The sequence below is a fragment of the Tursiops truncatus genome, chromosome 2 (assembly GCF_011762595.2).
Source record: "Tursiops truncatus isolate mTurTru1 chromosome 2, mTurTru1.mat.Y, whole genome shotgun sequence".
NCBI lineage: Eukaryota > Metazoa > Chordata > Mammalia > Artiodactyla > Delphinidae > Tursiops > Tursiops truncatus.
This window is the reverse complement of record NC_047035.1, coordinates 137,493,755-137,518,984: the sequence shown is the minus strand read 5'-3', so window position 1 is coordinate 137,518,984 and position 25,230 is coordinate 137,493,755. Positions and strand designations below refer to the sequence as shown.

At 43.6% G+C, this 25,230-nt stretch overlaps 1 long non-coding RNA gene across 2 annotated transcripts in view; it reads right to left on the bottom strand.

The window, feature by feature from the left end:
• The window catches only part of LOC117311235 (uncharacterized), a 199,810-nt gene that overhangs the window by 128,216 nt on the left and 46,364 nt on the right, over nt 1–25,230 (bottom strand). Inside the window, exons 6-8 of one of the 2 annotated variants that reach the window (XR_004525467.2) lie at nt 13,969–14,043; nt 11,807–11,895; nt 8,876–8,952 (exon numbers count right to left, since the gene is read on the bottom strand). The exons of the other annotated variant lie outside the window; for it this stretch is intronic. This is a non-coding gene — a long non-coding RNA (uncharacterized lncRNA). The remainder of the gene's footprint in view (nt 1–8,875; nt 8,953–11,806; nt 11,896–13,968; nt 14,044–25,230) is intronic. 2 annotated transcript variants of the gene reach the window in all.

Below are 25,230 nucleotides of genomic sequence, written 5' to 3'. Positions count from 1 at the left end.
ACGAAAATGTCCATCAACAGGGGAATGCACAAAGAAGAAGTGGTCCATGTACACAATGGCACATGGCTCCAATAAAAAATATAAATTCACATTAAAAAACAAACATAAGTAAGGAGACATCAGCATTTGGGGGATTATCCGGGCACATTCCACTCTAATTTATAACTGAGGAACACCACTGGCAGGAAGGTCTGTTTCCCTAGTTACCTGAGTGGGGAAAGCAGAAATGCTGCCGCCCTCTGGCTGTTACCTGCAACAGCAGCCTTAAACCCTGTGCTAAGGGTCACTTTATATGCACAAGTACTGGAGGGCTGTAAATGAACCTGCCCTCAAAATGTCTTGAGGGCGGTAATGGCCAAAGTATTACAAAATGTGGCACATACTTCAGGAAAACAAGATGAAGAGGTAAGTTGCACTCACAGTTTGAAGAAAAAACGGACAGGCCTGAAAGCTCAATTTCAAGGGATTATGAGACCCATGCAAATCCAACCACAAAGAGGTATCAGCTCAAACCAGTCAGAATAAACATCAGAAGAAAGCTACAAACAGTAAATGCTGAAGGGGTTGTGGAGAAGTGCATACCCTCAACTTTAAGTGGGACGTAACCTGGTAAGAGCCACGAATGAGAACAGAAAGGACGTGCCTTTACGAGGCCAACATTGAGCTACCATATGATCCAGCAGGCCCACTCCTGGGCCTGTAACCTAAGAAGACAGAATTGGAAAGACACAGGGAGGCAAATCTGCATTGCAACAGTATTACAATAGGCAAGACGTGAAAGCAACCAAGAAGTCCATCAACAGATGAGTGGACAAAGAAGAACTGGTATATGTACACACGGAATATTAGCCAAGGAAGAAAATGACACAATTCCATTTGCAGCACCATAGATGAGTCTAGAGGTAATCACACAACTTGTAGTAAGTCAGAAAGAGAAAGACACATGTCCTAGGATATCACTTATAGGTGTTACCTAAAAATGGATACCAGTGAAGATATTTCCACAGAGAAAGGCAATCACAGATTCATTCAACAAACTTATGGTTCACCAATGGAAAGGTGTGAGGATTGGATACATTAGGATATTGGGGTTAACAGACATATACAAACACATGTGAAATATATAATCACCAAAAACCTACGGCATACCAAGAGAAGGCTACTCAATATTGTGTTATAACCTACCTGGGAAAAGGATCTGAAGAATATATGTGTGTGTGTGTGTGTGTGTGTGTGTGTGTGTGTGTGTGTGTGTAAAAGAGCCACATCTTGCACACCTAGAACAAGCAAAACATTGTAATCAAACTTGTTGTGATAAAAAATAAAAATTAAATTAACAAAACGAACAAGAAGTAATGAGACATAGTCTTAAGGGGGCTTCCTGGCACATTTGGTTCTAATTTACAACCTACAACACAACTTCCATTATGGCTCTGTTGCCCTAGTAACCAGATTTGCTAAGGAGAAGTGCTGCTGCCTCCTGGCCATTTCACACAACAGTGCTAATGGTCACTTAATATTCAAAATAATTGCAGGCCTGTAAATGACACCTGCCATCACAAAAAATCCTGGGGTCGTAAATTGACCAGAAAATTCAAAAGACATCAACATTTCAAGAAAACAATTTCAAGAGGTATATTTTATGCATATTTTGTCTTTTTTTTCTTTAAAATGAAATGGAATTGAAAAATGCTCAACATCAGCAATTAATAAAGCCATGCAAATCCAATTAGAGAAATGTTCACCTCACAGCCGTCAGAATGTTCTTCAGCAAAAAGTCTACAAAGAGTAAATACTGAAGGGGTTTCAGAGAACTGTGTACCCTCTAGCTGCTGGGGGGTTGTAAACTGGTAACAGCCAGTAGTGAGAACATAATGGAGGTGCATTTAAGGGTAACAATTGAGCTACCATGTGATCAGGTAGCTCCTTGGATGCGCCTATCACCTGAGCAGAGCAGAATGGAAAAGACACAGGCTGCCAAACCTGAACTGCAGGAACATTTAACATAGCAAAGACTTGGAAGAAACCAAAACGTCCATCAACAGAAAAATGCACAAAGAGGAAGTGGTCCATGTAAACAATGGAATGTTAGCCATGGAAAACAATGAAACAGTGCCGTTGGCACCACCATATAAGGACCTAGAGATAATCACCCAACTTGATGTAAGAAAGAAACTGAAAAACAGATATCCTATGACAACACTTCTAGGTGTTACCTAAAAATTGATACTCATGAACATATTTCCAAGAGAAGAAAAAGCATGGATTAAGAAAAAAATATTATGTTTAACCAAATGGAAAGGTGTAAGGAATGCATGAGTTAGGATATGGGGGTTAACAGACATGTATTAATACATACGAAATATATAATCACAAAATACCTATGGAATACCAAGAGAGGTCTACTCAACACTCTGTAATAACCTACACGGGAAAGGATCCAAAGATGAATAGACAGATACGTTGATATGATGAACCAGATTCTGTACACCTAGGAGAAACAACATTTTTATTCAATTTTCTCTGATACCTAATAAAAATTAAATTTATAAAGCAAACAAGTAAGGAGATATAAGCTCTTGGGGGTTTGCGCTGGCACATTCCACTCTAATTTGAAGCCTACTAACACGATTTCCAAGAAAGTTCTGTTGCCCCAAAACCCAGAATTGGAAATGTAGAAATGCTGCCGCCTTGTGGCCGTTTCCCGCAAGAGCTGCTTTAAACGCACAGCTAATGGTCACCTAGCATTCACAAGGACTCAGGGCTGTAAAGGACACGCCCTCAAATATTGTGCTGAGGGAGGGAATGGCGAAAAAATTCAAAACAGGCAAATGTTTCAAGAAGACAGTATGAAGACAAGTTTTACTCACTGTCTTTTAGAAAAAGGAAAATGGATAAAAGCTCAACCTCAGGAATTATTAGAATCATGCAAATCTAATCTACAAAAAGGTTTCAACTCACACCAGTCAAATGACCATCAGCAAAAAGTCTACAAACAATAAATACTGAAGGGGTTTTAGGGAACTGTGTACCCTCTCGCTGCTGATGAGATGTAAAGTGGTAACAGCCAATAATGAGAACAGAAAGGAGTTGCGTTTAAAAGTAAAAATTGAGGTACCATTCAATCCAGCAATCACACCACTGGGCCTCTCACCTGAGAAGATCAGAATCGAGAAGACCCGGGCTGCAAAAGCTGCACTGCAGCCTTATTCACAATAGCCAAAACAGTAAAGCAACCAAAATGTCCATCAACAGATGAATGGATAAAGAAAAAATGGTCCATATACACAATGGAATATTAGCCATGGAAAACAATGAAAGACTGCTATTTGAGGCACCATAGAGGAGCTTGGAGATAAACACAGAACATGAGGTAAGTCAGAAAGCAAAAGACCTATATCCTATGATATCACCTATAGGCGTTATCTAATAACTAACACAAATGAACATACTTCCACAGAGAAAGATACTCACAGACTTAGAAATTAAGTATGCTTATCGAAAAGCAAAGGGCAGAACGGATAAATTAATATTAGTGTTACTGTACGTATACAAATACATATTATAAACATATATCAAAAAGACCGACCATATAGCAAGGGAGGTCTATGGAACACTCTGTAATATTTTACATGGGAAGAGGATCTGAACATGAATAGACATACATATTGTACAAATGAACCAGATTGTGTACACCTGGACAAACAATATTGTAATCATTACCCCAATTTAAAAAAAATTTAAAACCAAGAAGAAGTAATGAGACATAAACTTATGGGCGTTTCTCCTGGCACATTCCATTCTAACTTACAACTTAGGAACACAACTTCCAGAAAGGCTCTGCTGCCCTAGTACCCAGATTTGGGAATGGAGAAATGCTGCCTCCTTGTGGCCCTTTCCCACAGCAGCAGCTTTAAACCCAGTGCTAAAGGTCACTAAATATTCACCAAACTTGCAGTTCTGTAATCACAACTGCCCTCCAAAAAATCCTGGGGTCGAATATCGACCAAAAATTCAAAAGAGGTCAAAATTCCAAGAAGACAATTTGAAGAGATATATTGTACTCACAGTTTTTCTTTTTAACATAAAAGAAAAAGGCGTGGAAAAATGATGAATTTTAGGAATTTTTAAAGACATGCAAACCGAAATTACAAAAACCTATCAGGTCACAGCAGTCAGAATGGCCATTAGCAAAAATGCTGCAAACAATAAATGCTGAAGGGATTGTGGAGAAATGCATACCCTCGGTTCTAAGGGGGATGTGGTAAGAGCCACTAATGAAAACACAATAGAGGTGCTTTGAAAAGGTAAACATTGAGCTACTAGTCAATCAGTCACACTCACTGCTGGGCCTATCACCTGAGAAAATGAGAATCAAAAAATCACAGGCTGGCAATCTTGCACTCCAGCAATATATAATATAGCCAACACTTGGAAGCAGCGAAAATGTCTATCAACAGAGGAATGCACAAAGAAGAAGTGGTCCATGTACACAATGGCATATGACTCCAATAAAAAATATAAATTCAGGGCTTCCCTGGTGGCGCAGTGGTTGAGAGTCCGCCTGCCGATGCAGGGGACATGGGTTCCTGCCCCAGTCCAGGAAGATCCCACATGCCGCGGAGCAGCCAGGCCTGTGAGCCATGGCTGCTGAGCCTGCACGTCCGGAGCCTGTGCTCCGCAAAGGGAGAGGCCACAACAGTGAGAGGCCCGCGTATCGAAAAAATAAATATATATATATATATACACACACACACATATATATATAGTATATATATATGTATATATATACATATATATATACATGTATATATATAAATTCAAATTAAAAAACAAACATAAGTAAGGAGACATCAGCTTTGGGGAGTTTATCCGGGCACATTCCGCTCTAATTTATAATCGAGGAAGACCACTGGCCGGAAGGTCTGTTTCCCTAGTACCAGCATGGTGAACGAAGAAAGGCTGCTGCACTCTGGCCGTTACCTGCAAAAGCAACTTTAAAGCCTGTGCTAATGGTCACTTCATGTGAACACGTACTGCAGGGCTGTAAATGAAATCTGCCCTCAAAATGTCTTGAGAGAGGTAATGGCCAATACATTTCAAAATGTGACACATACTTTAAGAAAACACTTAGAAGAACTAAGCTGTAATCACAGTTTGAAAAATAAAAAGGACATGCCTTAAAGCTCAATTTCAACAGATTATGAGTCACATGCAAATTCAACCACAAAGAAGTATCAGCTCACACCATTCAGAATATCCATCAGCAAGATAACTACAAACAATAAATGCTGAAGGTGATATGGAGAAATGCATACCCTCAACTTTAAGTGGGATGTAACCTGGAAATAGCCAGTAGTGAGAACAGATGCTTGGTGCCTTTAAAAGGTAAACCCTGACATACCATGTGATACAGGAGGCCCACTCCTGGGCCGATAACATAAGAAGACAGAATTGGAAAGACACAGGCAGGCAAATGTGCATTGCAGCAATATTACAATAGCCAAGACATGGAGGCAACCAAAAAGTTCATCAAGTGGTGAGTGGACAAAGAAGAACTGGTACATGTACAGATGGAGTATTACCTAGGGAAAAAAATGAAACAATGCCGTTTGCAGCACCATAGATGATTCTAGAGGTAATCAGGCAAATTGTACTAAGTCAGACAGCAAAAGGCACATATCCTATAATATCACTTATAGGTGTTAGCTAAAAGTGATACCAATGAAGATATTTCCACAGAGAAAGGCAATCACAGATTCATTAAACAAACTTATGGTTCACCAAATGGAAAGGTGTGAGGATTGGATACATTAGGGTATTGGGGTTAACACAGACATAGAAACACGTGTTAAATATATAATCACCAAAGACCTACGGAATACCAAGAGAAGACTACTCAACATTGTGTCATAACCTACATGAGAAAACGATCTGAAGAAGTATAGATACATGAATATGTGTAAAAGAACCAAGTCTTGCACACCTAGAACAAACAAAACATTTTAATCATATTTGCTCTGATAAAAAATAAAAATTAATTTAAAAAAAGAACAAGAAGTAATGAGACATAAACGTAAGGGGCTTTTTGCTGGCACATTGCATTCTACTTTACAACCAGAACACAACTTCCATTAAAGCTCTGTCATCACTAATAAAGTAGCTTTATAAGCAATGCTGAAGGTAGCTTAAAAGAAGTCTCACTAATTATTGATAGTAACAAGAAAACAAACAAAAGTAAAAATCACACTGCAAAAAGTATACATAGAGTAAGGGTAGTAGATCAAACACTTATTCAACTTCTGTAAAGAATAAAAGACAACAGTAGTATGTTTTTTTAAAAAGAGCGAGCCCAAATAAATCAGAAATGAAAGAGATGATGTTACAACAGCCACCACAGAAATACAAAGTATCCTAAGATACACACAAAGTAACTCAGGGCTCAGACTCGACAGAGCTCACTCTCCATTCCCCTGTACATGACTTACAGGAGCCTCAGGAACTGAGGATGAGGTCCCTGAGGAGAAGCACAAGAAAGAAGATGTTAGGCATTAACATGACTGCATTCATCTTAAACATGCCTGAACTATATTCACAGGAGATGATTTTGCCCTGTATGTACATCGGCACCTCTAGTCGGAACTGCAGATCTTTGGCTTCACCACCTCTACTGACAGCATTAGCTTCACCTGCTGTGGACCGTCTCTTATAGGATTTCTAGAACCACAAAGCATCGAAGCTTCACAGGACCCAGAGTCTGTGCGACTCCACTCCGACTCTCAGAGTCTCAACTGCACTCAGAGACTCAGAGTCTCAACAGAGACTCCACTCTTGGAAGGCACACACAAAGTAGTGTGCACATCAGGACCCAGGGGAAGGAGCAGTCACCCCATAGGCGAATGACCAGACCTACCTGCTAATTTTAGAGGGTCTCCTGCAGAGGTGGGGAGTAGCTGTAGCTCACCATGGGGACAACGACACTGGAAGCGGAAGTTCTGGGAAATACTCCTTGGTGTGAGCCCTCCCAGAGTCCGCCATTAGCCCCACCAAGAGCAAGGTAGGCTCCAGTGCTGGGTCGCCTCAGGCCAAACAAACAACAGGGAGGGAACCCAGCCCCATGCAACAGCAGACAAGCGGATTAAACTTTTTATTACATTTTATTTAATCCACAGACAAGCAGATTAAAGCTCTGCCCAGCAGAGCAACACCCAGCTCTACCCACCACCAGTCCCTCCCATAAGGAAGCTTGCACAAGCCTCTAAGATAGACTCATCCACCAGAGAGCAGACAGCAGAAGCAAGAACTACATTTCTGCAGGCTGTGGAAGGAAAACCACATTAACAGAAAGATAGAGAAAATGAAAACGCAGAGGACTTTATACCAGATCAAGGAACGAGATAAATCCCCAGAAAAACAATGAAATGATGTGGGGATATGTAACCTTCCAGAAAAAGAATTCGGAATAATGATAGTGAAGATGATCCAAGACTTTGGAAAAAGAATGTAGGCAAAGATCGAGAAGATGCAAGAATTTTTTCATGTGCCAAGAAGCACATGAAAAGCTGCTCAACATCACTAATTATTAGAGAAATGCAAATCAAAACTACAATGGGGTATCACCTCACACCTGTTAGAATGGGCATCATCAGAAAATCTACAAACAACAAATGCTGGAGAGGGTGTGGAGAAAAGGAACCCTCTTCCACTATTGGTGGGAATGTAAATTGATACAGTCACTATGGAGAACAGTATGGAGGTTCCTTAAAAAACTAAAAATAGAATTACCATATGATCCAGCAATCCCACTACTGGGCATATACCCAGAGAAAACCATAAATCAAAAAGATACATTCACCACAATGTTCATTGCAGCACTATTTACAATAGCCAGGTAATGGAAGCAACCTGAATGCCCACAGACGAATGGATAAAGATGTAGTACATATATAAAATGGAATATTACTCAGCCATAAAAAGGAATGAAATTGGGTCATTTGTAGAGACGTCGATGGATCTAGAGACTGTCATACAGAGTGAAGTAAGTCAGAAAGAGAAAAACAAATATTGTATATTAATGCATATATGTGGCACCTAGAAAAATGGTACAGATGAACCAGTTTGCAGGGCAGAAATAGAGACACAGATGTAGAGAACAAATGTATGGACACCAAGGGGGGAAAGCCGTGGGGGTGTGGTGGTGGGATGAGTTGGGAGATTGGGATTGACATGTATACACTTATATGTATAAAATAGATAACAAATAAGAATCTGCTGTATAAAAAAATAAAATTAAATTAAAAATTTTTAAAAATAAAATAAAACAGAAAAAGTTCTTCCCTTCACATAGATGTATTTATATGAATGAATTATTTCCATGCTTATATCTATAAATACAAAAAACAGGAAAAAAATCTACCTTGAACCAAAAATGAAAAAAAGGAAAAAAAAAACAGAACCCACCAGTTACAAGGAAAACCCTATCAGGGCACTTGCTCCAGTGGTAAGCAATTCTGAAGTTGGTCAGAGGTGGGGAATCTCCCATGCAGCCAGCAGCCCCCCCCCCCCCACCGCAATAAGCGTCCTCATTGCAGAGCTGGAGGACCGTGCTGAGGCGTCTCTGAGTAAACGTGAGCTGAGCCCCAAGTAGATGCTGCTGAACTGTTCCCACCCTTCCCAGGTAAAACACCTGAATGTGTACAAGGACTTGAAAGCCTAGAGGAAGGGCCGTGGAGCCACACCAGCGACAGCACGCCGGCCAACTTGGTGCCTGCAGGCCAGCCAGGATGGTCCTGGCCCCGGGCTCTCTTCTGGAAGCTTTCCATTTCCCTGAGGTAACCCTCCCGTCCCGGCCCCCACTGCTTTTTTCCTTCCTCACCTCTGCCCGGGGAGAAATTCCAGCGGCAGGTATGGGTGACACATCCTCTTCTTTAGGAGGTGGCAGCCTGGCAACTCCTGCAGAAAGTCCAGCAGAGCCCCACTCACACCGGGCCACCCAAAAAGCCATGGCCCCTCACCCCCTCCCACCAGCACAGCCCCGAGACTGCTGACGGAGCAGAGAATATGGCGTCAGGCACAGCTGCAGGGGCTCTTGCTGCCTGGAGCGGTGTTTATATTGACCTCAACCCAGGCACACCTGGGGAGGGCTGGCCGGCAGGGTCAGGCTGCCCAGGTCAGCCAATCCTCACCCTTCAGGGGCTCACAGTTGCAGAAAATGGACCTTGATAAACTGGCCAGTTCCAAGGAACAGGTATGGGCTCCTGAGAGTCAGGATAGACAAGGGGCTGCAGCTCTGGCTTGTTTTCTAATCATTTTATCTGACCCATGAGTGGAAGACAACTTCAAGAAGACCCTCTTCTAATGAGAGGAACCCAGGAGTCAGGGAGAGGAGAGGTGGTGGGTGGAGACAGAGGCCTGGTGCCCCGGCTGCAGTGGAAGTCTCTGGAAGACCAGGCAGAGGGAGGCTGCACAGAGTGATGTCCAGGGTCACAGACCTGTCGGAGCTGCTGTTTGTTAGTTCAAGTCCTGCTCTGCAGTGCTCTTTGTCATCTCTGAGCGACAGGTGAGCTGGGGGTGCTCTGCAATGAGGGCTATGTGCACGGTTCCTGTGTGCCCAGCCCTGCCGGAGTACCTGCCCAGGGGAGCTCTGTATCCTGGGAGGGGCCTGACCACGAGAGCCCCATGGGCTGCTGGGTAGCTGCACAGGTGAGCTCCATACCCTGGGAGGGGCCTGAACGCGAGAGCCCCGTGGGCTGCTGGGGATCTGCCCAGGTGAGCCCCATATCCTGGGAGGGGCCTAACCACTAGAGCCCCGTGGGCTGCTGAGGACCTGCCCAGGTGAACCCAATATCCTGGGAGGGGCTTCACCATGAGAGCCCCATGGGCTGCGGGGGACCTGCCCAGGTGAGCTCCATATCCTGGGATTGGCCTGGCCACGAGGGCCCCGTGGGCTGCTGGGGATGTGGTAAAGGATGTCAGGACAGTCAGTGAAGCCACCGAGGATGTACATCCAGTAGTTCCTAATTCCTACACCCTGCTGGTCATTCTACCATCCACCAGGACATGGTATTCTGTATTAGACTTAGATGATGCCTATTTCTGTATTCCATTAGTCCCAGAGTCACAAGAAATTTTGGCTTGTGAGTGGCAGGACTCAACATACAACAAAAACAATACTGCTGGCTGTCCTGCCCCAAGGGTTCAAAAATTCCCACACCATCTTTGGGGAAACGTTAGCTAAAGACCTAAAAGTTCTACCTCTGGAAAAGGGAACGCTCCTTCAATATGCAGATGACATTCTGATCGCCAGTCCTACTAAGGAGGCCTCTGAACTACCCAGCCAATAAAGGATAGAAGTTGTCCAAGAAAAAGGCTCAAATATCACAGACTAAGGTGACCTGCCTGGGCTTCATTCTCACAGAAGGTCGGAGAAGCGCATCCCAGGAAAGGGAAGAAGCCATTTGCAGCCTTACCCCTTCTAAAACTAGAAGACACCTTAGGGGTTCCTGGGCAGGCCGGAGTTTGCTGCATCTGGATCCCTAACTACAGTCTAATAGCTGGGCCTCTATATGAAACACTGAAAGGAAAAGATGATGATCCTTTCGAAAAGAATCCAGAAGCGGCCTTTCAAGAATGGAAAGAGCAGTTAATTCACATCCTTGCCCTGGAACTCCCGAATTTAGCTAAACCGTTTGACCTTTACATTCCCGGTAGAAGGTGAATCGCCCTTGGAGTATTAGTGTAAAAACTGGGACCACTTGAAATGGAACAATGCAAGAATGCCCTCCAGGTAGGATAAACTACGGTCATCAAGGGCTTGGCCCGCTGCCCCATCCGGCCAGGATACTTGGGGGTATCTAAAAACCTGGAAATCAGCAGCCCACAAGGCCAGCTCCCTCCTAAGGGAAAAGGACCCCACGTGGTGATCTTAACCACCCACCATGCCCTGAAGTTGCAAGAGTCGCTCCGTGGGCACACTGACCTCGAGTGAGGAGGCCCTCCAACTCCAACATCCAGAGAGACAACCGGGCCCCCATGACGACTCGTGTGACCATCACTTGACATGGAGCTTCTCTCAGAAAACAACAAGAGTGTGCCCCAAAAGAGCAGACTACTGCTTGCAGGACTTACTGCACCCAGAGGGGAGCTAATAAGTTTGGCAGGGGAACCGTATATCACGCTGTCACCATAGAAGAGCCTACAGACACCGCGATGAGGGCAGCCAATAAGACCGGCTGGACTCCTGGCTACTTCAAAAGGCCGTTGACTCAGTGGCCGTCATGGTCCTGGATCACCACCGGCCCTGGACTGTCTGGGAGTTGAGCGGGCAGGGCTGTGACACCTGGTGCTGTTTGTACGTTAATTCAGGGGCCTAATTGAAGAAAGCGCAGACTACTGGTCAGAGCATCTAGGCTGGCAGAAACCGTCAGCCTAAGGTGGCCGAACAAATGTGGGGCGGGGTAAAACCGGTCCCCCCAGCGTCTTTGCGCATCTGTTTCCTGGACCCTTAAAGGTCATTAGAATGTATAACACTTACAATGCTGGTGCTCAGGCGGACAAGCAGTGAGGCAGGAGGCCTGGGGACAATCAACCTCACCTGGAGGCTGCTGGGGAGAAGTTCTGCCCCTCCCACCCGGGTATGAGGACTCCCAACTCAGCACGAAGCAGTTACAGAAGAAGGGTCTGCACCCTCGGCGCCCCAAAAATGAGGAACGGGACAAAAGGCAGAGGAGGGGTTTGTCACCGGCAAAGCCCATTAAAAATTTCTGGGAGATAAAAGTAGAATCTGGGCAATAAAATAAAGTCTAACCTTTCTTTCCTTTGTGCTTTGTCTAATCTCACGTGCTCCTCGGGTTCCGCATGCAGAGGTCCCACACCCGGCACTTCAGACCCGATTTCCTAGTGCAGAATGGATGGGTCGACACCTCAGCTCGAGGGCCCCGACATAGGGCCCCTCAGCTCAGACTCCGCGACATCAAGCCTGAGCTGCAGCCAGTACGGCCCTTGAGAGCTCCGCCCCCTCCCTCCTGCTGACGCTGCCGGGATCCCTACACAGCAGCCCCGCCCACAGCCCGCGGAGGAGCACACGCTCTCACCTCTCCATTCTCTGATCAAAATATAAAGTTTCCTTTGCTTCTGAACCAAACTCAGTCTCTATCTGTTGGCTCCAATGACACTGGGCAGGGAGACCCTTGTTGGGGCCCACTCTGGAGGATCAGTAACAGAATTTGAGAACATTGTAACTTCAATGAACAGATGTGTGAGCCAAAGTGTAATTAACATAGAGCAGTGTATAAGGCTCGGGTAAAATAAGATGTTTCCAACACTTCCATTTGATATTTCCATCACTTTATTACAAGCAAGTTCAGTGAAGAGGTTTGTCTTATTTGTCAGGTCAACATTAGAGAAATGAAGTGATTTCTTTCCAAGGATGTACATCTAATAATCTTGGCTGAAGCTTCAATCTTGTTTTGAATGCTTTTCCATTGAAAATGACACCTCTCTTTCAGCTCCCCCATTTCTGAGATGTATAAAATCTTATAATTTATTATTACCAGAGGGGAAAGGTGGGAGGAGGGATAAATTAACAGTTTGGGATTAACACATATACACTGCTATGTATAAAATAAATCATCAACAAGGAACTACTGTATAGCACAGGGAACTACACTCAATATTTTGCAATAACCTATAAGGGGAAATAATCTGAAAAAGAATAAATATTTTTATCGACATCATCTATCAACTACAGATAAAATGTAATCTAATGGAAGCCGATGGTGAGCGCTTCTGACCCTGAAGACTTCAATCATCTAAAGTTCGGACTCTGCCTACTTCCCAAGGCCCTTAATGAACATACGGGTAGCCGTAGCTTAAAAATTCCCCAGTTTGGGGTTCGAGGAGACACTGATTTGGAAAAAATCCTGGTGTTCTCCTTACATGCACGGGACCCTTCCTACTGCTAAAACATGCCTGTCACACCCAGAGGATGGTACACCGTTTGATCGGGAAGAGTTTGGAAAAGGCATCTCATCTCCGCATCTCCCGGTGCTCGGGTTCACCCCTCCAGCGTCCTTCCTAACAATCTCCCCACTTGGGGATGTCAGCACCGTCAACATCCTGTTGCGCACAGTTTGGAATTTGTCCAGAGGATGAAGCGGAAGAATGAGAAACAATGAGAGACAAGTCCTAAGTGTTCGGACAGGCACATGTCACTCTAATTTCCAATCAGGAAGACGAATTGACCAAAGGCTAGGATTGCCCACAGAAACAGAATAGGGCTTGAGGAAATCCCGCTGTTTTGTGGCCAGTTCCCAAAAACACAAGTTGAAAAATGGAACTCAGGGGCGCTAAAATTCACGAAACTGCAGAGTTGAAAATATCTATCGTCGAAAAATGTCTTGAGTGAAGTCACCGAAAAGGACTTGTAAGCAAGGGAGAATGGCAGGAAAGGGATTTGAAGAGGTAGAAAGGACTCGCCATAAAAGCACAAGAAGAGGGGCTGAACATCGCCAACGATGCAGTTGGCCAAAAAGGGCGTATGCGTTTTTTCTGAATATATTCAAGAAAAGGGCATACGCCCTTTTTTGCCAACCAAACAGGTGGGCACTGGAAATCAATACTACAAAAAGCATCACTTCGCATCAGTCAGAAGAGCCATCCTCATAAAGTGTAAACACCAGAAATGCAGGACAGGGTGAGGAGAAAAGGGAGCCCTGTGAGGCTGATAGTGGAAACGTAAATTGCCAATGGCCACTCTGGAGAAGTGTATTGTGTTTACTAAACATCTAAATAATGAGCTACAGAGGATAGGGCACTTGCACTCATGGGCGTATATCTTGGGAAAAACAAAACTCGACAGGACACAGGCACCCCAACATTTACCACACCTCTGTTTAAAAGAGCCTCGACTTGGATATAACCTAAATGTCCCTGGAAGGAAAAAATGGATAAGAGAGATGTGGTACTTACGTGGAGTGGAATATTACTCAGCCCGGAAATCAATGAAATAAGGCCAGTTGCAACAACTCCGGAAGAGTTACGTAGCTACAGATGAAATAAATTACAAAACAGAAACATAGTCAAATATGTAGAAAACACACATAAGGCTGCTAAACGGGAAAGGTGGGGAGGGATGAGGCATTATCCAGAGGTTGAAATTAGCAAAGACACCGTTCCAAATACCAAATTGATAATCGACAAGGCCTACACGGTACCTCAAAGAACTGCACTCAGCACACTCAAGTCACCGGAAAAGAATATATACAACTGGTAAGAATCTGAAAAAAAAATTATTGATGTCTCTCTGTACGTGAATCAAGCAGAAGTACAGCAGCAAGAAACAGAGCATTGAAAATCAACTGTAACCCATGTAAAAATAAATTTAAAAAAATAAAAGACAGTGAGACAGAGAAAAATTCTTACAATTCTTGCTCAGGAGCTGTGATGCAACATGGATTGAACACATCTAGACCCACAGCAGGATGAGACATAAGGCTGGAAACTATTCGTGCTAAGAGAATTAGTGAGGTTGGGTGAAGAAATGCAGACCCGTTAAAGTAATACTGCCTGGTACCCATTCCATGGGTACCAAATCTGCAGGTTCAAGGGAATCTTCCTACAGCTAAAACATGCATGGGAAACCAAGAGGACTGTACACCATGTGATCGGGTAAGGTGTCTAAAATGCACATTATTTTTCATCTCCTGGAGATCGGGTTCGCCACTCCAGCTGCTTTACTAAAAATCTCCCAACTTTGAGAATCAGCAGCTTTAACCTCCTGTTTCGCACAGTTTGCAATTTGTCCGGAGAATGAACGGGAAGAGGGGGAACCAATGAGAGACTAGCTGTAGGTGTTTCGACAGGCACATGTCACTCTATTTCGCATCAGAAAGAAGAATTACCCAACGGCTCAGCCTGACGCCCTGGAACCAGAATAGAGCCTGAAGCAATCCTACGGTTTTGCGGCCAGCTCACAAAAAAGCGAGTTAGAAAACGGAGCTCAGGGGCACTGCAATTCACAAAACGGCAGAGTTATAAATGACAACTATCGTCCAAAAATATATTGAGGTAAGGTAACGAAGAGGATTTGAAACCAAGGCAGAATTGCAGGAAACAGATTCAGGAGGTAGATTGGACTCGTCTTTAAAGCACACGAAAAGCGACAGAACTTCGACAATGATGCAGTTGGCCAAAAAGGGCGTATGCGTTTTTTCCTGAATACATTCAGGAAAAAACGCATATGACCATTTTGACCAACCAAGCAAGTGGACAATGCAAATCCGCACTACAAAGAAGTCTCACCTCCCACCAGTCAAAAGGGCCATCCGAAAAAAAGTGTAAAAACCAGAAAGGCAGGACAGGTCATGGAGAACAGGGGGCCTTGTTACGCCGATGGGCGGGGTGTAAATTGCTGAGAGCCACTCTGGAGAAGTGTATGGTGTTTCCTAAAACATCTAAAAAACAGAGCTACAGAACATAGGGCACTTCCACTCATGGGTGTATATCTTGGGAAAACTAAAAATCAACAAGGCACAGCCACCCCAAAGTTTAGGGCTGCTCTGTTTACAAGAAACTCGACTTTGGTACACCTTAAATATCCCAGGAAAGTGAATAATGGATAAAGAAGTTGTGGAACTTATGTACAATGGAATATCACTCAGCTATGAAATGAAAGTCATAAGGCTAGTACCAGCATAATGAGTGGATTTAGGTATGATGATTCTAAGTGAAATAAGTCACACAGTAAAAAAAACTTATCATAAGATATCACGTTTAGAGGGAATGTAAACATGGCTACACATGAACTAAATTACAAAACAGAACAGAGTCACACATTTAGAAAACAGACAAACGCCTGCTTAAGGGGAAAGGTGAGGTGGGATGATGCATAAAACAAGAGTTTGAAATTAGCAAAGATACCGTTCTATAAACCAAATATGTAATAGACAAGACCTACTCCTTGCTCAATAAACTGGACTCAACACCCCCTATTCACCGCAGAGGAATATATCTGACTATTAAGACTCTTAAAACCTATGTATTGATATGTCTCCGTAAGTGCATCAAGTGTGTGTAACGTGGCATAAACACAGCAGTGAAAATCAGCTAAACCCCATTATAAAAATAAATTTCAAACACAAAACACAAAGACAGTGAAAGAGAGGGAAATTCTTACAAAATTCGTTCAGGGGCTGTGATGCAAACAGGAATGACCACATCTACACCCACAGCTCGATGAGACATAAAGCTGGACACTCTTGGGGCTGAGAGGATTGGTGAGGTTGGGTGAAAAAAGGCAGACCCTTTAAAGCATTACTACGTGCTACCCATTCCATGGGTCCCACTCTCTAGGTTTAAGGGAATCATCCTATAGCTAAAACATGCATGGGAAACCCAGAGGATGGTACACCATATGATCGGGAAAGGTTTCTAAAACGCACCTCATTTATCCTCTCCTGGTGCTCGGGTTCGCCATTCCAGCCGCTTAACTCACAATCTCCTCCCTTGGAGAATCAGCACATTTATCCTGTTTCGCACAGTTTGCAATTTGTCCGGAGGATGAACGGGATGCGGGGGAACCAATGAGAGACTAGTTGTACGTGTTTAGATAGGCACATATCACTCTAATTTCCAATCAGGAAGAAGAAGTAACCAAACGCTCAGCCTGCAGCCTGGGAACCACAATAGGGCCTGAAGCAATCCTGAGGTTTTGCAGCCAGCTCACAAAAAAGCGAGTTGAAAAATGGAGTTCATGGGCACTGCAATTCACAAACCTGCGGAGTTCTAAAGGACAACTATCATCCAAAAATATATTGAGGTAAGGCAACGAAGAGGATTTGAAACCAAGGCAGAATTGCAGGAAACATTTCAAGACATAGATTGGAGTCGCCTTTAAAGCACATGAAAAGCGGCAGAACTTCGACAATGATGCAGTTGGTCAAAAAGGGTCGTATGCGTTTTTTCCTGAATATACTCAGGAAAAAACGCATACGCCCCTTTTCGGCCAACCAAGCAAGCGGGCCAGGCAGATCCGCACTACAAAGAAGTCTCACTTCCCAACGGTCAAAGGGCCATCCAAAAAAAGTATAAAAACCAGAAATGCAGGACAGAACACGGAGAACAGGGACCCTTGTTACGCTCATGGGCAGGTTGTAAATTGCCAACAGCCACCCTGCAGAAGTGTATGGGGTTTCCTAAAACTTCTAAAAATCAGAGGTATAGAGCCTAGGGCACTTCCACTCATGGGTGTATATCTTGGGAAGACTAAAAATCAACAAGACACAGGCACCCTAAAGATTAGGGCTGCTCCGTTTACAAGAACCTCGACTTCGGTACACCTTAAATATCCCACGAAAGAGAAAAATGGATAAAGAAATTGTGGAACTTATGTACAATGGATTATCACTCAGCCATGAAATCAATGCCATAAGGCTAGTAGCAGCATAGTGAGTGGATTTAGGTATGATGATTCTAAGTGTAATAAGTCACACAGAAAAAGAAACTTATCATAAGATATCACTTATAGAGGGAATGGAAACATGGCTACACATGAACTGAATTACAAAACAGAACACAGTCACACATTTAGAAAACACACTTATACCTGCTTAAGGGGAAAGGTGAGGTGGGGTGATGCATAAAACCAGAGTTTGAAATTAGCACAGATACCATTCCATAAACCAAATATGTAATAGACAAGACCTACTCCTTGCTCAATGAACTGGACTCAACACTCCCTATTCAATGCAGAAGAATATATCTGACTAGTAAGAATCTTAAACCCTCACTATTGATATGTCTCTGTAAGTGAATTAAGTTTGTGCAGAGCGGCATAAACACAGCAGTGAAAATCAGCTAAACCCCATTATAAAAATAAATTTCAAAAACAAAACACAGGGCTTCCCTGGTGGCACAGTGGTTGAGAGTCCGCCTGCCGATGCAGGGGACACGGGTTCGTGCCCCGGTCCGGGAAGATCCCACATGCCGTGGAGCGGCTGGGCCCGTGAGCCATGGCTGCTGAGCCTGTGCGTCCGGAGCCTGTGCTCTGCAATGGAAGAGGCCACAACTGTGAGAGGCCCGCGCACCGCAAAAAAAAAAACCACACACACACACACAGAGACAGTGAAAGAGAGAGAAATTATTAGAAAATTCTTTAAAGGGCTGTGATGCAACCTGGATTGACCACATCTACACCCACAGCTGGACGAGACATAAGGCTGGACAGTCTTGGGGCTGAGAGGATTGGTGAGGTTAGGTGTGCAAATGCATACCCTTTAAAGTAATACTGCGTGCTACGCATTCCATGGGTCCCAATTCTCCAGGTTTAAGGGAATCTTCCTACAGCTAAAACATGAATGGGAAACCCAGAGGATGGTACACCGTGTGATCGGGAGAGGTTCTAAAACGAACCTCATTTTTCCTCTCTTGGAGTTCGGGTTCGCCATTTTAGCCGCTTAACTAACAAGCTCCCCACTTGGAGAGTCAGTGTCTTTAACCTCCTGTTTTGCAGTTTGCAATTTGTGCCGAGAATGAACGGGAAGAGGGGGAACGAATGAGAGACTAGCTGTAGGTGTTCGGATGTGAACATGTCACTCTAATTTCCCATCAGGAAGAAGAATTAACCAAGGATCAGCCTGCCGCCCTGGACCCAGAATAGGGCCTGAAGCAATCCTGAGGTTTTGCAGCCAGCTCACAAAAAAGCGAGTTGAATAATGGAGCTCAGGGGCACTGCAATTCACAAACCTACAGAGTTTTAAAGGACAATTATCATCCAAAAATATATTGAGGTAAGGCAACGAAGAGGATTTGAAAGCAAGGCAGAATTGCAGGAAACAGATTTCAAGATGTAGATTGGAGTCGCCTTTAAAGCACATGAAAAGCGGCAGAACTTCAGCAATGATGCAGTTGGCCAAAAAGGGTCGTATGCGTACGACCCTTTTCGGCCAACCAAGCAAGCATACGACCCTTTTCGGCCAACCAAGCATACGCATACGACCCTTTTTGGCCAACTGCATACGACCCTTTTCGGCCAACCAAGCAAGCGGGCAAGGCAGATCCGCACTACAAAGAAGTCTCACTTCCCACCGGTCAAAAGGGCCATTCGATAAAAGTATAAAAACCAGTAAGGCAGGACAGGCCATGGAGAACAGGGAGACTTGTTACGCTGATGGGCGGGATGTAAATTTACAACAGCCACTCTGGAGAAGTGTATGGTGTTTCCTAAAACATCTAAAAAACAGAGATACAGAGCATAGGGCACTTCCCCTCATGGGCATATGTCTTGGGAAAACTAAAAATCAACCAGACACAGGCACCCAAATGTTTAGGGCTGCTCTGTTTAAAAGAACCTCGACTTCTGTACACCTTAAATATCCCAGGAAAGAGAAAAATGGATAAAAAAGTTGTTGTACTTATATACAATGGAATATTTACTCAGTCATGAAATCAGTGTCATAAGCCTAGTAGCAGCATAATGAGTTAAGTTAGGTACGAAGATTCTAAGTGAAATAAGTCACACAGAAAAAGCAACTTATCATAAGATATCACCAATAGAGGGAAGGTAAACGTCACTACACATGAACTGAATTACAAACCAGAACAAGTCACACATTTAGAAAACACACTTACGCCTGCTTAAGGGGAAAGGTGAGGTGGGGTGATACATAAAACCAGAGTTTGAAATTAGCACAGATACCTTTCCAAAAAAAAAATATGTAATAGACAAGACCTACACTTTGCTCAATGATCTGGACTCAACACCCCCTATTCAGCACAGAGGAATATATCGGACTAGTAAGAATCTTAAAACCTATCTATTGATAAGTCTCTGTAAGTGCATCAAGTATGTGTAGGGTGGCATAAACACAGCACTGAAACTCAGCTAAACCCCATTATAAAAATAAATTTCAAACACAAAACACAAAGACAGTGAAAGAGAGAGAAACTTTTACAAAATTCGTTCAGAGGCTGTGATGCAACCTGGACTGACCACATCTACACCCACAGCTGGATGAGACATAAAGCTGGACACTCTTGGGGCTGAGAGGATTGGTGAGGTTGGGTGAGCAAATGCAGACCCTTTAAAGCAATACTGCGTGCTACCCATTCCATGGGTCCCAACTCTCCAAGTTCAAGGGAGTCTTCCTACAGCTAAAACATGCATGGGAAACCCAGAGAATGGTACGCCCTGTGATCGGGAAATGTTTCTACAACGCACCTTATTTTTCATCTCTGGTGCTCGGGTTTGCCATTCTAGCCGCTTTACTGACAATCTCCCCACTTGGACAATCAGCACCTTTAATGTCCTGTTTCGCACAGTTTGCAATTTGTCCAGAGGATGAATCGGAAGAGGGGGAACCAATGAGAGACTAGCTGTAGCTGTTTCGACAGGCACATGTCAGTCTAATTTCCCATCAGGAAGAAGAATGAACCAAAGGCTCAGCCTGCCCCCCTAAAGCAGAATAGGGCCTGAAGCAATCCTGCGGTTTTGCAGCCAGCTTCCAAAAAGGCGATTTGAAAAATGGAGCTCAGGGGCACTGCAATTTTCAAACCTGCAGGGATATAAATGATAGCTATAATCCAAAAATATATTGAAGTAAGGCAACGGAGAGAATTTGAAAGCAAAGCAGAATTACAGGAAACAGTTTTCAAAAGGTAGATTGGACTCGCCTTTAAATCACATGATAAGCGGCAGAACTTCGACAATGATGCAGTTGGCCAAAAAGGGTATATCCGTTTTTTCCTGAATATATTCAGGAAAAAAGGCATGCGTTCTTTTTGGCCTACCAAACAAGTGGGCACTGCAAATCAGCACTAAAAAGAAGTCTCACTTCGCATTTGTCTAAAGGCCCATCCTGAAAATGTGTAAAAAACAGAAATGCAGGACAGGCTGTGGAGAAAAGGAAGCCTTGTTAGGCTTATGGGCAGGATGTAAACTGCCAACGGCCAACCTGGAGAAGTGTATGGTGTTTCCTAAAACATCTAAAAAAACAGCTGCAGAGCATAGGGCACTTCCACTCACGGGCATATATCTTGGGAAAACCAAAAATCGACAGGACACAGGCACCCCTACGTTTACTGCTGCTCTGTTTAGAAATGCCTCAACTTGGGTACAACTTACATGTCCTTGGAAGTTAAAAATGGAAAAAGAAATGTGGTACTTATGTACAATGGAATATGACTGAGCAGTTAAATCAGTGAAATAAGGCCAGTTGCAGCAACTCGTGGAGACTGAGGTACAATCATTCTAAGTGACATAAGTCAGACATAAAAAGAGACTTATCATAAGGTATCATTTATAGATGGTATCTAAAAATGGCTACACATGAACTCAATTACAACACAGAAACAGAGTCACACATTTAGAAAACACACTTCTGGCTGCTAAAGGAGAAAGGTGGGGTGGGGTGATGCATAAACCAGGAGGTTGGAATTAGCAAAGATACAGTTCCATAAACAAAATAGGTAATCGACAGGAACTACTGTATAGCTCAAAGAGCTGGACTCAGCACACTGTTGTCACCGGAAAAGGATATATGAGACTGGTAAGAATCTGTAAAAAATTTATTGGTGTCTCTCTTTAAGTGAATCAAGTGAATAGATGTAGAGCAGGAAGAAACACAGTATTGAAAATCAGCTATACCCCATTATAAAATTAAATAACAACAACAACAAAAAAAGACAGTGAGAGAGAGAGAAATTCTTACAAAATTTGTTCAAGGGCTGTGATGCAACCTGGACTGACGACATCTAGCCACACAGCTGGATGGGACCTAAGGCTCTACACTCGTGGGTCTGAGAGGCTTGGTGGGGATGGGACAGCAAATGCAGCACTTTTAGAGTAATACTGCCTGGTCCCCATGGGTTCCATATCTCCAGGTGCAGGGGACCCTTCCTACAGCTTAAACATGCATGGGACATCCAGAGGATGCTACACCGTCTGTTTGGGAAGAGTTTCGAAAAGTCACCTCATCTCCACTTCTCCTGGTATTTGGGTTCCCCCCTCCAGCTCCTTTCCTTAGAGTCTCCCCACTCTGGGAAGGCAGCACACTCAACAGCCGGTTTTGCACAGCTTGGAATTTTAAGGCTGAAGAAGGGGAAGTGGGGGATGGAATGAGACACAAGCCCTGGATGTTTGGACAGGCATATGCCACTCTAGTTTCCTAATCTGGAAGAAGAATCTCCCTATCCTTCAGGTGCCCCAGTAACCGGAATGGTTCGGTAGAAATTCTGCCCCTTTGTGGCTGCTTCCCTAAACAACAAGTTGAACTGGTGCACAGGGGCACTGCAATTCACAAACATGCAGGGCTGTAATTGACACCTCTAATGGAGTCATTTCTTGAGCCAAGTATTCGTAAAGGCCTTGTAAGCAAGGCAGAATTGCAGGAAAGGGATTTCAAGAGGTAGTTTGCACTCACCATTAAAGCACATGCAAAGCTGCTGAACATCGTCAATGATGCAGTTGGCCAAAAAGGCCATATGCGTTATTCCTTAATATATTCAGGAAAAACCCTTACTCCATTTTTGGCCAACAAAACAGGCGGGCAATGTAAATTATACTACAAAGAGGTATCACTTCGCACCAGTCAGGATGGCCAAGCTCACAAAGTGTAAAACCTGAAATGCAGGACAGGGTGTGGAGAAAAGGGAACCCTGACAAACTGATGGTGGGAATGTAAATTGCTAACAGCCACTGGGGAGAAGTGGGTGGTGATTCCTTAAAAATCTAAAAAACAGAGCTTCAGAGCATATGGCGCTCCCACTCCTGGGCCTGTATCTTGGAAAAAACATAAATTGACAGGACCCAGGCACTCCAAAATTTATGCAGCCCTGTTTACAAGAGCCTCTACTTGGAAGCTACCTAAACGTCCTTGGAAGGAAGACTGGCTAAAGAAATTATGGTAGATATGTACAATGGAATATTACTCAGCCATGAAATGAATGAAACAAGGCCATTTGCAGCCACTCAGAAGGACCTAGATACATTCATACTAAGTGTCATAAATCAGACAATGATAAATATCATATGATATTACTTATCGGTGGAATCTAACAATTGATACAGAGGTACTATCTTACAACACAGAAACAGAGTCCCAGACTTAGAACACAAACTTATGGTTACCAAACAGGAAAGCTCTGTTGGAGGCATAAATCATGAGGTTGGAGTTAGTATACACATATTTACAGAGAGAAAACTTGTAACCAACATGGACCTGCTGTAGAGCACTTGGAACTCTTCTCAACACCCTTTAGTAACCACAATGGGAAAATAATTCCAAAAGGAATATCTAGTCATCTCTGTATAAATGAATCATGTTGGTGTATATCAAAAATGAAGACAAGATGATAAATCAACTATACTCCATTATAAATTTAAAATTAAATTATAGAAAAGAAAAATGATCACTAAATTCATTTAGTCATGGTGAACGTGCTAGTGTCACATCCCTGGACACAGACACAATTTGGTCCCGAGGCTGGACTGTTGTGGGCCTGAGGACCTCGGGAGGAGGATACGCCAGCTACTTCGACCCCTTGAACATGTAGTACCTGGTCCCCCTGCACGGGATCACAACCTCCAGATCTAAGTGTGCCCTCATACTACTAAACCAACCCTCTGACACCCAAAGGATGGTGGACTCTCTGGGCTGGATGACATTTGCAAAATCACCTGGTCTCAACATATCCTGGTGTTTGGGTTCCAACCTCCTGACTCCTTCGTTAGGGTCATCCCACTCTACAAGAAAGCACCCTCAACAGGTGATTTTGCAGGGGGTTATACTTGTTCGGGGGATGAAGGGTAAGGGGGAAGAAGGAATGGGACAGAAGCCCTTACATGTTTGGTCAGGCACATTCCATTCTAATTTACAACCCAGGAACAAGACTTTCCCTACATCTAAGGTTGTGTCAGTAACCAGAGAGGGACGGTAGAAATCCTGCCACCTTCTGTTTCCCATGACAACAACTCTAAAACTGGACCTTATAGGCACTTCATATTCACAATGCCTGGGGAGCTGTAAATGACAACAGCCCTCAAAAAATGTCTTGGGGTAGGTAATCGAAATAGACTTCAAAACCAGGCAACCTTTCAATAACCCTTTTTCAAGGGGTAAATTTTACTCACACTTCAAAAAAAATAAAGCACATATGAAGATGCTCACCATTGCTTTATATTAGACAAATGCAAATCAGATGTACAAAGAAGTATCACCAGGAACCAGTCAGAATAGCCATCCTCACAATGTCTACGAACAAGAAATACTTCAGAGGGTGTGGAAAAAAGAGAAACCTACTACTTATTATTATTTAATCTGTGTTGGGTCTTTGTTGCTGCGTGCGGCTTTTCTATAGTTGCAGCAAGCGGGGGCTACTCATTGTTGTGGTACGCAGCCTTCTGTTTGTGGTGGCTTCTCTTGTTGTGAAGCACAGGCTCTAGGCACACAGGCTTCAGTAGTTGTGGCATGTGAGCTCAGTAGTTGTGGCTCGTGGGCTCTAGAGAGCAGACTCAGTAGTTGTGGCGCACGGGCTTAGTTGCTCTGTGGCCTGTGGGATCTTCCTGGGCCAGGGCTCGAACCTGTGTCCCCTGCACTGGCAGGCTGATTCTTAACCACTGCACCACCAATACTACATTACTGGTGGCAATGCCAATTGGTAACAGCCACTATGGGGCACAGAATGGAGGTTACCAGAGTAAGGGGAGGTGGGAGGGATAAACTGGAAATTGGGATTGACATATACACACCACTATATATAAAAGAGATAACAAATAAGGGCCTACTGCATAGCACAGGGAACTCTACTCAATACTCTGTAATGACCTGTATGGGAAAGGAATCCAAAAAGGATTGGATATATGTATAACTGCTTCACTCTGTTGTGCAGCAGAAAGTAACACAACATTGTAAATCAACTATACTCCAAAAAAAATTGAAATGAAATGAAATAAAATAAAATAAAATAGAGCTACCAGATGATCCAGCAAGTTCACTCCTGTGCGCATATCTTGAGGAAAGCATAAATCGAAAAGACACATCTTCCCCAATGTTCACTGCAACACTCTTTACAATAGCGAAGACATGGAAGCAACCAAAATGTCCATCAACATATAAATATAGGTAACGAATACGTGGTACATATATATAATGGAATACGACTCAGCCATAAAATAGAAGAAAATAATGCCAATTGCAGTAACATGGATGGACCTAGAGATGATTGTACTAAGTGAAG